The 14883-nt window shown below is 40.0% G+C and overlaps 1 long non-coding RNA gene across 1 annotated transcript in view; it reads right to left on the minus strand.

Annotated features, from left to right (window-relative positions):
• Positions 1-5737: 5737 nt before the first annotated feature.
• Positions 5738-14883, minus strand: part of LOC137143075 (uncharacterized) — a 118725-nt gene continuing 109579 nt past the window's right edge. The window contains exons 3-4 of the long non-coding RNA XR_010917101.1: positions 7542-7606; positions 5738-5847 (exon numbers count right to left, since the gene is read on the minus strand). This is a non-coding gene — a long non-coding RNA (uncharacterized lncRNA). The remainder of the gene's footprint in view (positions 5848-7541; positions 7607-14883) is intronic.

Consider the following 14883-nt stretch of genomic DNA (forward strand, 5'->3'; position numbering starts at 1 on the left):
TGCGTCCCTGACACTTCACAGCAGGCTACTGAGCACTTCGTCAGTGTCCTGAGGCAGTGGAATTCTCCAGCTCGCCACACAGACATCTCAATGAGCTTCTGGATTGGAAAAGAGAGAGTTTTTAATTCGGTATCCTCGCATCTTGCATTACCACCAATAAATCATGCTGTATCTACACTGGAGTTCAGCCTGGCTCATCCTATGACGAACCCAGGTTCCCAATTCCATCTTTCCATAGAGGACGTTGTAAAAAAAGCCAAATTTCACTGATTCACAAAAGACAGAGACTAGCTATGATATAGTGCAACCTTGTTATCTATCTCCCTGCCAGTGCAGGAGGATCTAGGACTCCTTTTATTTTAACAAACAATTAATTTAATTACTACTGTTTCTTCTTCTGGTGTGGTCTTACCCCCAGTTATTGAAATGGTGTAGCTTTTATTCCCTGACTACATTCTATCAGGTTGATTTCATTCTGCCTCTTCCCAGTGCTAGGTTGTTTTCTCTTGCTGTAATCATTTCATCATCTCTGTTGCTTTTGTCCCTGCTGAGTACATCCTCCTGGCTGACATGTTGTCTCCCCTTACCTTTCCTGACACATCCTCTCTTGATTCACCTCCTACCTCTCTGGCCACTCCTTCAGCATCTGTTTTGGTAGGTCCTGCTCCTATCCTCTCCCACTCTTAGTGCGGGGTGCCACAGAACCCTGACCTTGACCTATTTCTCTCTGAACTCTTTGTCTAGGTGATCACATCTGTTCTCCTATGGATTCAGTTACTATTTCTATCCATTGTCCCCTACAAACGATTAATCCCCCCAGATAGCTTCTAATGACAATTCTTCATTCTTTACGTATGTTGCTTTATACATGTCTCCCTGGTGGGAGACAGGGACTCAGAAAAAGTCCTGACTGAGGGCGGAGGAGGACACCAGAGGCCAATCAGAGGAAGCAACTCTATGCGAGGGATTGAGACTCTTTGGGGTGGGCAGGAGCTCCTCTGGGTGGGGGCAGTTAAAGGCTTCAGTTAGCTACTTGAGAGAGTTGTAGCAGAAAATGGTCCCAGTCAGGGACAGCCATAGGAGCATAATATAAGGCAATTGGGAGGCAAAACCCCGGAAAGATCAATAATTCCCACTCACCACCTTTCTACTCCACTATCTCTCTTGTATTTGTCTCACTCCTTGTGGGTGGTAGGGAATGGAGGAAAGGGGAGTTGTTCCACAGGACTAGTGAACTCCATACACTTGATCAAGCCTAGAGGGCCTTGGAGCCACAAAATAAGGAGTCTCAGCATAGCTTACTCACACTCACTCCTTATATGAAATATGAAGGAGCAAGAAGGTCGCTCTCTGACGGAGATCCCTCCAATTTCAGGTTCTGCAGCCTGTCAGAACCAGTCTCACAAATCTACCTATCCAGACCTGGTGCATCTCTCTCCTTCTCCTTTGCCTACATCTAGGAGGTGTCCAAATCTTTACTTCACACTTCTAAGATCATACCTTTTTACTCTGTCCACACTGCTAAAACTCTGGCCCTCATTATCTTCCTCACCCTTCTTACCTCTTCAGATTCAAACTTCTTTTCCTCACCTTCAAGGCTTTGCAGAACTTGGCCCTTTGCAACTTATCTGACCTTGCCTATTACCATGTGCTGCCCTTCACTTTCTCGGTGATGCAAATATTTATGCGCTGTTTGCATTCTTCTCCCATTCTAATCTCCATTTTTGACCCATGCTGTTCTCTATGCTCTCCCTGAACTGGTACTCAGGTCATTATCCCCCTCACTCCTATGACCCACCTTAGACGTGATGCCTAAAAAGAAATGAGTGAGCAGAGATTTTATTTGAGCTATTAAAAAAAAAATCCCCAAACATTCTGCCCCACATGCGGTGCACTAGTTTTGCTGCTAACACTGTAATCTCATTACTGTGATCCCTGTTTACCCTCCTCCAGCCTCTCCGAGCTCTTTTGCTTCTAGTATTATGTCAAACTACAATATAAGATTGCTTAAACGAGAGTCATGTCATCTTATTTGAGCACTGAGGCACCCAACATACTTTTGGGCACATAATCATTTTATTTTTACCTTAATTCAGACTTAATAGTTTGTTCTATTGGGTAATTCTATTATTTTCTTTCTTTCGTATTTTTTATTTATTATTATTATTATTATTATTACAGGTCAATTCTGTTACAACTTATTTTGGTTTAACACATTTTTCTTTTTGCAGTGCCACCCTTCTAATATACTAGGGCCATTAAGAACCGAACAACTTCTAACTGATCAGATTACTCAGTTGCAGCTTAAATATTCACACCAGTGATTTTGAGAAGAGATGCCCCTTGTATCAGCTGCTTTGTTCATGAAAAACTATTTGAAATCCATGACTAAAGAATATGCATGCATTTTTGTAAATATTTAATAAAACATTTGTATTTCTTGCTCACTATCTGTGTGCCTATGTATTATATATGAAAGAAGGAACAGATTTTATCATCTTTTAGCTCAGAAGAATTGCTTATTAGGCCACATTCTAACACAAAATAGGCTCTGGATCATATATTAATATTTCCAGATAAAAACTATGTTAAAATGGAGTAAAGGTTGAGAATATATATATCAGTAGCTTAGGATAAAATACAAGTTTGTACCAAAATCTAGCATTATCTACCAAGGAAAATCAATTAGATTAAGTTCAAAAGAAATCCAAACATATTAAGGTTAGACATGCAGAGTTCGGGGACTAAACCGATTGTTTTATCTCTTAGATTTTTTTACTCTGCTCTTTTCTCATGGTGTCACTACAGAGCAGCGGGAAGATTGTATGGGTGCCCTAGCTGTAATCTCCATCTTAACTCCATCATAAATTAGTTTGTGTCTGAGAATTCCCTGGTTGTGTTTTGTTTGTTAACATTTCATATATGAACATTAAATAAGAAACCCAAAGGAATGTAACGACATGATATTTCTAATTTGAAAATATTTAGTCTGAATCTTAAATCACTTTTAAAATTTTAACTTTTAAGGCCAGATTCACTGCTAGGCTTTGGCTGTTTTATGCTGTTAGGCTTTGTCATAAGTAGTAACAGATGAATATCTGTGTAAAGTACTGTGTTACAAAATACCAAATTGTAACATTAAAATGATTTGTTTATGATCAGATTTTCAAAAGAATTCAAATAGGATTATATAGCTATTCATGCACTTTCATGCACACTTCCCAGTTATATATAATTCTGAATGTATTTTGCAAAAAGCAATATTCCAGATTTAAACTTTCGTCCTTTGTGCATTTGTAGCTGAATTTCAAAATATTGATTTGCCAGAAATAACAATACCCTTTTTAGGTACCAAAATGTAATTTGATGTACTTTCCTTTTATGCTCTAATTGATTTAATACATTTGTACTGTTTTCATGCTATTTCACACATTTCACACATATTGCATATTGTTATTGGAGAAGTATGAAGCAAATATCATTAAAAAAGTATGCTACATCAGGTGAACATGCAATGTATGCTTTATTAGTATTCAGAATGCAAACAAAATTCTTCATGTGGAGAGACTGAAATGCAGACTTGCTTGTCTTTACTTTTCCAGTCCTTAATGAAAATTCCAATCAATATTTTTGCTAAAATGTTAATGAATTGCACCACCTCATTAGAACTTTCACAATTTTCCCATATCCTTATTTTCACTCTCTAATGGATAGTTAAACATCATGCCTATGGCAAGTTTAATCAATTTCCTCTCTCTAAATAGATTTTCTTCCTTTTTTAATAAAGAGCCTTTACAGAAAGGAAACCAAGAGCCTGATCTTTTTCCTTATTCTGCTGAAAGTCACATTTGTGAACTATAACTTTCCCTACACATACCATTTCTTTATCTTTCCAAGAATCCTACTGTAAACCTCTTTATCATCATGATGGTGATGTATGGTAAACCTTTTGTTCAATATGTACAGTGCAATCTAATAAAACATTGTTCTACTTATTATTTTTGTTCGTTTCTATTCTTTGAATTTAGACCATTCTTTCCGGCTACAAGAGGACAGTATCATAGAAGGGACCTCAGGAGGTCATCTAGTCCAACCCCCTGTTCAAAGCACCACCCCAACTAAATCATCCCACCAGGGCTTTGTCAAGCCACACCTTAAAAGCCTCTAAGAATGGAGATTCCATCACCTCCCTAGCTAACCTAGGAAAGCATAAAAGGTAGCTTGATGTAGAGATTTAAAGCATGGGACTGAAAGCAAGAATTGCCTGTTCTCTAATCCAGGTGCAGATATTGACTCCTGTGGCCTTAATCTTCTTCCATTTAGTTAACCTTTTTACCTTAGGTTTCCTCATCTGTAAATTGAGAATAATACTTATCAACCTCACAGGAAGTTTTGATTATTAATTATGTAAGGATTGCAAAGCACTATAGAAGTAGAGCTGTGTGAATAATGAATTTTTTGGTTTGCTGTCAGTTCTGAATGTTTAAAAAAAGACAAAATGTACCTCATTCAGAACTACTGGGTGAGAGGGGGAAGCCTTCAAAAAGACATGTTTTAATAACTGGTGCAAAAAAAATTCCTATTTTTCCTTTTAAAGTAACAGTCTTGCCCTTTGTAAAACTACATTGCAGTTGTAGATATACAGTCCAAAAAAAGCTTCTTACATAAAATTAGACTCAGCAGGGACCCCAAATCTTCATGGGAGAAGCAACTGAAAATTGGCTTTAAAATGAGTCACTTTAGCTTTGCTACCTTCCCTACCATACTAAATTTACTGTAGTACAAGAATGTCTGGGTTTAATATAAATGTGGACTGTTGTTCTTTCCTAAATTATTGGAGGAGTACTTGTATGGGAAAGTGGGGAGCATTCTCCTAGGAAAAGGTAATTCTTCTCTGACTGACGATACTCATATAGTTCCCTACTACGAGCACTAATGGTGTAGTGATTCAGAAAATCAGCTGCTGTTGAAGTTTTAGGTCTGTCTTATACTAGAAAATTAAGTTGGCATTAGGGGTGTGAAAAATTCATACCCCTGTGTGGCATAGTTAAGCTGACCTAAGTCCTGTGTACACAACGCTTGGTTGACAGAACAATTCTTCCATCAATTTAACTAAATTGGGTAGGTGGGGAATAACAGTTTTGTAGGCCAACACAAAAATTCCAAGGTGGGGTCTGGACTCACCCTATCCCCACTATTTCATCTACCATGTGATGGGTAATAACATGAAATGGCTCCATGTTTTCTAAAATTAAACTGGCTCTTTTTTAGGAGAACTATTTACAAAGGAGCTGCAATTTCAGATAACATTCCAGCCACGTGCCTACAGACTGGCTTCCTGGTCTTTCCTCCAAACTCTTCTATTCTGCAACCAGTGCTCCTGTCTCAAAGTTCCATGCAGATTTTTACACCTACCTCCAAGTCTCCTTCTTTACTGTTCTAAATAGAGTACTAAATCCTCCGATGTGGACAGGTTACCCTACTACCTTGCACTGCCTGCTTAGGCAACAGGAACCATGTGTAAACTGGTTATTGTGACTCATGCATATCCCAGCAGAGGACCTGGTCCTACGCAGGAGGGCAGCTGCTGAAAAGATCTGATCCTGGTAAGACAGGGAATGAGCTCATCATTGTTGGACTAAGCTTATTCACTTTTGCCAGCTTTTAAGTGATTCATGAATTGCTTACTTTATTGCAGTTGGAAAAATTGTTGAATAAGTAAAGACTGTCTCTATTCTCTGACTCCATCCCAGAGTATGCTTTCATGAGTCTAGAATCTTCCCGTTTTAGCAACTTTGCTATGTTCTTTTGGCTTGCTGGATAAAGCTGCTATTGTTATGAGCTAACCTGAAAAAAAAAAGTTTATACTTTAATTGTTAAGGTTTTCCATTTGAAATTAATATTAATATTTTCCTTATTAATATTTCTGAGTGAGTAGCCACAATTTCCCCTTTGAAGTAACGTGCAAAACTTATACATATTTTATCTATTTTGTTCCAAATATTACTACTCACACACTCTGCTTTTATGTTACAACCCTTCCCTCTGCTTTATCTGGACTTCGTTTATTTAGATGGTAAGCTCCTCAGAGCATGGCCCTTGTTTTCTTCTCTTCCAGTTTTAAGATATAAATAACAAATGTTATACTTCTGAAACATTGTCACTGCAGACCTGCTTTCCATTTTGAAATACAGAAAGGGAAAGTGATTGATGGCAATTATATATTATGTATCACACTACTACTACAGTAAAAACACCCTGATAAGTGTCAGATGTTCTAAATGGCTTCGGCCCCAATCTTCCAAATACTGGTTAAAAAGCACTGTGCGTACTACTTGATTAGTCCCAGCTGACTTCAATGGAACTATTTATAGTAGTAACCAGTGTTCTTGCTAGTGATTTTGAGCAGGATCAGGTTTAATAGAAGAGTCCAGACAATTACCCAGGGAAGGGTTACAGATCAATGCATTCAAGGGACTTTGTCTGGTCCAACGGTTCTCAAACTGTAGGTTGGGACTGCAAAGTGGATTGGAACCCCATTTTAATAGGGGTTGCCAGGGCTCGAGCTGAAGCTGAAGCCTGAACCCCACTGCATGGGGCTGAAGCCAAAGCCTGAGGGCTACAGCATGGGGTGGCGGGGCTGGAGTTCCGCCACCTCCCCCCACAGCCCCTGGGATCATGTAGTAATTTTTGTTGGCAGAAGGGGGTCGCAGTGCAATGAGGTTTGAGAACTGCTGGTCTAGTCAATGAGTTAATCACACATGTAGATGCAAACTTATTTAAAGGGTATACCTGATGTTGTCCTTAAGCCTATTGACAAGAATAGAAGTTAACAAATGTGAACCAGTATTTGCCAACTATCGTTTTATACTGTGAAACCTTTTGTTCATGTTGGGCTATTTCCCATATCTATTAAATATAGGTCCAAGCTTCAAAAAATGAGATGTGGATCCAGATTTAGACTTCCTCCCAAGTTTGGACATGCTTGGATTTGGATTCTAGGAGTTACTTTTGTGGCCAAACTTCAAACAAAATTTGATTCCAATTTCTGATTCTGAAACTCTGAAGTTTGGGAATAAACAGATTGCAGGTTATTGTCTGGACCCATCTCAAAGTTGTTGTCTCCTAAACGGTTCAGACATAGCCTCTGGTGGTGGTTTTTGTGTTTTAATGCTTTGTACAACATCCATCTTAAACAATTTTTCAAAGAACAGTGATTATCCTACCTTAACAATTTATCTGAAAATCAGCATACTGCCTTGATATGACATATTTCTGTTTGTGCTAATGTGTCATTTAAGGGCCCAGGTCCTGCTCCTATTTAAATCAATGGTAAAACTTGATGAGCTTGTGTCTACACTGAAATTTTTAAAAAAAATTTCCACCATTGGAAGCAACAATTGGAGCTCTAATGTAAAAGACCCACCGGCATCTTAGCTATGATGCAGCCTTTTTTAGAGAGAGAGCTGGTGTATAAAAACAAGTCTGTGCATCACGTTAACCAAATCAGGAAACACATTTAGTTATATTGATGTACAAACTTTGTGCAGAGAGTTGTCTTTGAAGAATGGAATTCCCATCATTGCTACCTCCAGTAGAGTTCTACCTGTAACAGTGCAAGGGTGGCAAATATTAAGAAAAACCTCAGTGAACTCATGGCACTGACTTGAATAGACTCAAATTCAAGCCCTAAGATAATTATGAATTGTAATAGATCAAAAAAAAAATAACACAGCTGACCTTGCTCAAACTAAAGTTCTTAAAATGTAACACCTTGCCATATAAAATGTCCTGCAACTATTTGAACAAACAAGTCTTATATGCCGACAACGTATTATTTCTTTAAAACGCTTTAATTACAACTCAAATTGCTGCACCAGGAATTCTGTTCTCACAAAATTCTCATTAAGATTATGCATATGTATGCAGAAGTGACTGAGACAACATGTTCTGAAGAATGTAGACAAAACTATTTTCAATGACCCATTAACTCATTTTTCTTTCCCCCTCTGTACTGTAAACACCCTCGCCCCTCCCCTCTCTTTCTCCTCACCCCAGGCTGGGGATCAGGGTCAGCAGACAAGAGAGGGGCAAATGGAATGCAATGGGGGCGGCTGGGACAGAGTGAGAAAGAAGAAGACAAGTGCATAGATGCATAAAGCTCTGCGCTCCAGAGTCCGGATGGCTCTCTGGAAGAGCAGCCGATTCTGTGGGAGCAAATGCTCTGAGGTCAGAGAGCTGGCAAACTTCTCCACTCCTGCCCCAAGAGAATGATCAGTCAGAAACTCCAAGGATCACCACCGGGCTCATCGGTTATGCAGAAAAGACAGACAATAAAGGGCACAGAAAAGAGTACATTTTAAATGATAAGCGTGAAAAGCTCTGAGAGAGACAAAGCAGCTTCATGTTAAAGCAATGAGATATGGCAAGATCAGGGCTTCTGCATAAGAAAATGAAATTTACAAAAAAACCAAACAAACCAGGGAGACAAGATATAAAAACAAAAGAAAACGACAGCACTATAAAGAAAATGATGATCTGAGCAGCTTTCCTTCTGAAAAGAGAAAGCTTTGCCGTGAACAGAGACACAAGCAAGTAAAATACAAGAAATATGCCAATGCATTTTTATAAAAATTGAAAGCATATGTGTGTGCATCCCAACCTACCGTTCAAACCAAATGTAGGGATCTTTTCACTGAAGAAGAACTGGGGGGTGGATTGTGCCTTGGAAGTGCAGCCCATGGCAAGGAGCCACGGAGAGCTGCACAATCCTAAGGGGGAGCACTGGGAGGCACCCCCAGGGGAACGGAACACTTCCTGGAGCTTCGGAACACACAAGGGCAGTGTACTCACTACTGCAGTCCTTAATGGGGAGCAGATTGCTACCCTCCCTAGTGGGGGGAGCAAAGTCATCGCCCCACCTTCTCGCCATCCCCTTTGGGGTGCTGGGAAGCCCAGAGGCAGGCTCAGTGACAGGGTGGGGCAAGAGGGCAATTGCCCAGGGGCCCGGCGATTTAAAAGGACCCAGGTGGATGGGAGGATAGATATGTACCCTCCCCTCTCCTCCACACACCCCCTTCCCCTGAGGCCCCTGCCACTCGCACTCTTCATCCATCCCTTGAGCTGAGCTTATTTATTATGTGCCATGCAGGTTCCCAGGCAGCTGAGGAGGTGGCATCTGTTACTCAGTTTCCCAAGTTCATCCGTGATCTCTGAGTAGCGGATACCATCTCCGCTGCCACCTGGGAACCTGCATGGCACATAATAAATAAGTAAAATCTTCTGTCAGAAGCCCATTCAGACCTCAGCCATCCCTTTCTAGGGGGCCATTGACTGTTTTGCTCTGAGGCCCGGAATTGCTGTCAGTGGGCCTGCCCAGAGGAATATGGAAAGAGCAGTCCCCAAGCTCTTTGTCTGCAACGGCTGAGAATCTCCCTAGCCCTTACTCTTTATAACAACCTGTCACAACCCAGAAGGCTGTTCTCGTGTTCCTGCTCATCCAGGGGCATGCACAAGGGGGGGGGGGAAACATAATTGGGAAGGGCACAGAACTCCTCTGGCCCTGGGGTGGGAGAGTGAGCTTCTCCAGCCCCAAGGCCTCAGGGGAGCTAATAGCTTCTCCTGCCCCAGGGCCACTGTGGGGCCACAGAACATGCCCCTCCAAAAGCCATCACATTTTTGTTCCTGCGCAAGCCCCTCTCCTCATCCATCTGTCCTCTAGACCGAACAGGGTCAGTTATACCAACTGTTCCTCACCGTGCTTTCAAAACTTCTGATCATTGCTCTTCTCTGGTCTACCTCCAATTTTTAAACTGTGATGCCCAGAACTGGTCCCAGTCCTCCAGCTGGACCCTTCTGAGAGGGTTAGGCTATCACCTGCCAGTGCTTTGCCGCTCTGGAAGGGGTAGGTAGAATCTGGCCTGATTTGATTGGTGTCCAATAATCTGGATGAAACCCTCACACATTCCAACAGACAAGAGCATTGTAATGCATGTTAAATAGGTTTATTTGCCTTTTTTTAATTTTTAAACATGTACCAAAGGAAAATCAGAACTAGGGGTTTTGCACACCTGGGTATTAACTCCAGTACTGTTTTCTAAAATACTGACATTGTCACCTGCATTATTGTGGGATCTCAGAAAAGGAGTTGCTTCTAATGTACTCCATATGATCAAGCACAACTTGTTAAAAATGCCAGTTTTTTGATACATAGTTATTTAAAAGCCTTTTCAACACAGAACCCAAACAATTGTGGGGATATAATATGGAGCACTAGAATTACCACCTGCTCCGCATTTGCCATCTCTGATTTTTCAAGGTTTTAATATTTTTTCCCCGAAACGGAACTGAAATGTGTCCTCAGCCTAGCGAGACAATATATTCTTATAAGTACAGCCCTGGCCAACATTATGTCTAGCCTTTAAATTTCCACTGGCTTCAGACCCAAGCCATCATGTGTCTCTGTTACTTCAGTACTGGATGTCTCAAAGCCGCTTAATGTTCAGTTCCATTCCAGTAAAAATGAAAGCCCCTCCTTTGGCAAATAAAATAAAATAAAATAAAACCAACGCAGCTTGTCAACTGCTCCTTCCACCTTCCAACTCAAATGGTGAATAACATATTACTACCAAAAAAGTCAATCATTTTAAATTCTTACTTAAACATTTCAGTTAGCTCTGAATCAGATAGTAACCGACCTTTTTTTTTTTTTTGGTCATGTGAGAAAGATCTCCAGCCTGAAATGGTTTCTTTTCCCTGCTGACACTAGCCTGCTAATGTTCCTGCATTTGTCACTTCACAAATTGACTATTTTATTTATTGTAACATCCTAACATTTGGCCTTATAATAGGCAAGCAGAAGACTCCAGCTGACTAAACCTGCCACAGCATTCTGAATCACTAGCTCAAAAATGAATTTCTTCATTCACTTCATGGGTTCCCTTTAAAGTTTTTAAGTTATGTAGCAATCCTGGAAATCTACAATACAAAATATTTATCTCTTGATAGTTTGACCTGTGGACCATGTTCCCCGGTAGAAAACTAATATAGAACCCTCTCCAACAGAGACAGCAAATATCACCAACCTGAGATGCTGTTATGCTGACAATAGGTTAAAGTCTTTCATGTTCTTGAAAGCATTCTAATGAATGTAAGTATGTTCCATAGCCTGTGCTTGTTCTAATTATTTGACTGTATGTTGTACAGAACTCCTAGATGCTAGCTAGGATAGGAACTAGAAAAGTGTAGGGTGTCAAATAAGATTTTGCTTCTATAGAACTATATCATCTGACAATCAGTATCTTAATACTTTAAACAAATGTGTGCTGTTGTTTTTCAGGACAGAAAGAAAGAGGAAGCTTCTCCCCCAATGGTTTTTATAATCTTAATATGGTTTGACAGTACGTGATACGAACTTTGTGGGATACATGAACAGGTGGGAGAGGGAGGAAAGATGAGGGCTGCAGTGATAAGATGGTGTGTGCTCACTCATTTTAGATGTCAACACATCGCGGGGATGTCACTAAAAAGGTTTTATTTGCTTGTTTATTTTAATAATAAACATTAGATGTCCATTTCAATTGTAAACTCCTCGGAGCTGGGAGTTTGGTTCTTGAGTGTTTGGAAAGTTCCTAGCACACAGTGGGCACCACCATAATAATAATTTATTTTTAATTATTATTATTTTTCTTCATAATTTACACTTCTTGCATAGCATTAGCTCAGAATCTTTGCCCGCATGCATCTCAGAGACTTGGGCAGTGTTGTACACACTTGGTGCTTCTGACAATGTGGCATTAATTACAGAACGACTCCTCTCCCTCCAACCAACAGCCCTTAGCCCCAAACAGAAAAACCTGGTATCCATAATGGATTTCTGTTCATTTCGGCAGTGTCAGCGATTAGGGCGGAGGGGACAGTGCCTTGGAGGTGACACTTCAAGTCAAGTCTGCCAGATCGGACTGCACCCATGAAAGCTGAGGGGACAGGTCATTCTTAAAAACATCACTACATGCAACAGAGTGCTAGTTTTAGCTAGTGCCCCTTTCTAGAAATGGAACTACGCTCCGAGCTGGGTGCAATGAGGCACAGATCCTGAGTTAATGATGTTCACAGCAGTAGTGACTTGGGCACGGCTATCTGAGTGGAAATCGTTTGGCACTGGGGATTTGGTGGGAATATTCTGGAAAAGTCAATGTAAGTTGTTGTGTTTTTTTTTTTAATTGCCCTCTTTTAAGGCCATGAAAAAGGAAATCAATCATATGAATGCTCTAGAATCCAAGGATGCAGGATGGAATGATTTTTGTGAACTAGCATTTACTTCTGTGCTGACTCAATAACACACAGTGAAGTTTGGATTTAAAGTACACACTGTATCTATCTTATTCATAATAAGAACTTCTAACCCAGTTAGCTGAGCATTCATGTAAAGTAGTTTCCTATATATTGTATTTATCCATTTCCACCACTTAAATAGTTTTGTTTTGTTCTGTTTTTTTACTACAGCAGTAGCACCAGCTAACTGTTCAGCAGAAGCTCTGGGGAACCAACTCTCCAGTTAGCCTAGTCCACCCATCAGCCCCATCTTTATTGAGAACCCGTCCTCTGGGGCACTGAGTGCTTCTTGTGAGGTACTCATGCTGTCAATACCCGTCCACCATGAGGAGAATTAAAGACTCTGAGAACTTCTCAAAGTCAGGCAATGGAAATCCTTATTTTTTACTTCCAAGGTTCACAGAAGAGGGCAAACTTAAAAATCAATTGATAGTCACGTTACTGAGCCATTGGGAATTCAAACCAGTGAAAGCACGTGATTTAATGGAATGGGGGTGGTAAGAAAAGGAATGTTAAGAAAAGCTCACTGGATCCTCTTCTTTAACAAAAAGAAGACTTTATTGTGGCTGAATGTAAGCTAAGGGTTAAATGTGGAGACAGAAATAATAGAAGAGGAGAGCAGAATATAGAACAAGTCCCAAAACTGCACTTTTAAAAGAGATCCAAGTACCAAATAAATAAATAAATAAATAAAAATGGCACCACTAGCTAATTATCCTATTTCTTATTGCCAGAGTGACAAAAAGTGAAAAATGAGCTATTTTCATCTCTGTGTTTTGCTCTTACAAAATGCTTTGACAATAATAACTGCATGCAAAGCCTCCTTATGGAAAAACTAAGCAAGGTTCAGGCCTGAAGAAAGCTTTTAAAGCTATTCTGTAGGTTACATTCTTTGAGAGAGTGGAGTTCCAAAACATTTCCCACAACCATACTCGATCATATGTTGTCCAAAACGCAGCTGGTTCCTGAGGGTTGCCATTATTCTTATCAGAAGTAGCAAAGCTCATCTGCAATCATAAAAAAGCCTTTCTCGAGCAGACTTCCTATTCCTCTTGCTAGCACTTCATTCCTCAGAGAGGTACTAAGCTATGAGTTGGAGCTGAACAGATCCTGTTCAGGCAGCCAAGGTGAGTCACCTAAATAACTCAACACCTCCACATGGTGCTAAAATTTGACATTCTCTCACATACAGCTATGTAGTATTCCACCACTCTTGGGGTCCAGCTGAAGCTAGTAGCCAACTTCATGCTGACTTCCAGAGAAGCAGAATTGGGCCCTTGATTTTGTTTTGTTTTTAAATCCTTTCAACTTCCAGTTCTGAGTTTACCTATATTAGAGCGTAGGTTGTAATTTAGAGTCACATAACTTACATCAGGCTGCCAGTGTTACTTACTGCCTCTGTAAGAGAACACGTATAAATAAAATCAACCCTATAGATTTGTAGCAGTGGGTGATCTTATATAAATCTATAGAGAGAGAGCTCAACCCTCCTTCCCCTCAGTCGTTTTCTGAGGCCATAAGGATTCATGTAAAGTAGTTTTTCCATCTGGGAAGTTGAGGAGTTTGGATTATGAATACAAAATGTTGGCATTTCTGTCATAGTGAAGTGCCACAGTATTAGCACATATTTTCGTGAAAGTTTGTAACAAATGTAAACTAAACTCTGTGAATTTCACACAGCTGTCTTTTTCTTGGTGTTTTTAATGTTCATCCAGGTAAGGGGAAAATAAATTTTGGAAGGAATATGAACTACAATTAAAATAGCTGCATACTCATGGATCCCAGAGAGCAAGAGTGAGAAATTACAGTGAACACAAAACAAAAACCAATCAGCAGCTGTCAATTCCTCACATTTTATTGTGGTGGGATGTTATTTTTTCGGTGCAGCACAGCAGGGGCTTCACAGCACTGTTTTCAATTTTCGCGCACCAAACAGGGCTTTTTCATTTCACAGATCATTATGAATTTGATAAAGTGATTCTTCAGAGACCCAACCACATCCGGCCACATCCTCTACACAGAGGTTAGGTTAACATGATTTTGTTTGTGTTATCTCTGCCATTGGGTACATAATGTGGAAGGTTCTGTGAGGGTTCTTCTATAGGATTAAAATGCGATATTATTTGCTCTCACTGAACTGGGATTCAATCATTTTGGAATGGCTTCACTAGTTATACAGTGCAATATCCTCTCTTACATCATTTTAGTAGGAAATCTTGTAATATTTATAAGAAGGTTATGTTTGCTACTGATAATTTAACTTCTCATTCATTCCAACAAGGAATTAATTTCAAAACTGATTTAGGACCATTTAAAATCTTACGTTATTTAAGGAAGACAGTTTTGGAAAACCTCAGGCACCTGGAAACCAAAACTCAGCTATCTTTCATGATTTAATTGAAAATCTCTATGCAGAGTTTGCTCATAATAGATTCCTTTCCCTATGTGCTCTTCTAGCAGGATTTAGCTGTTTGTGGTCTCTGATGGAAAGAAATGAGGGGTTTTCTTCATATTGGCATTATTTCCACATCTGCAACACGGTACTATAGC

This window comes from Emydura macquarii, unplaced genomic scaffold (genome assembly GCF_026122565.2).
Source record: "Emydura macquarii macquarii isolate MOO-44397 ecotype Brisbane River unplaced genomic scaffold, CSIRO-AGI_Emac_v2 contig_3295, whole genome shotgun sequence".
NCBI classification, from domain to species: Eukaryota; Metazoa; Chordata; order Testudines; family Chelidae; genus Emydura; species Emydura macquarii.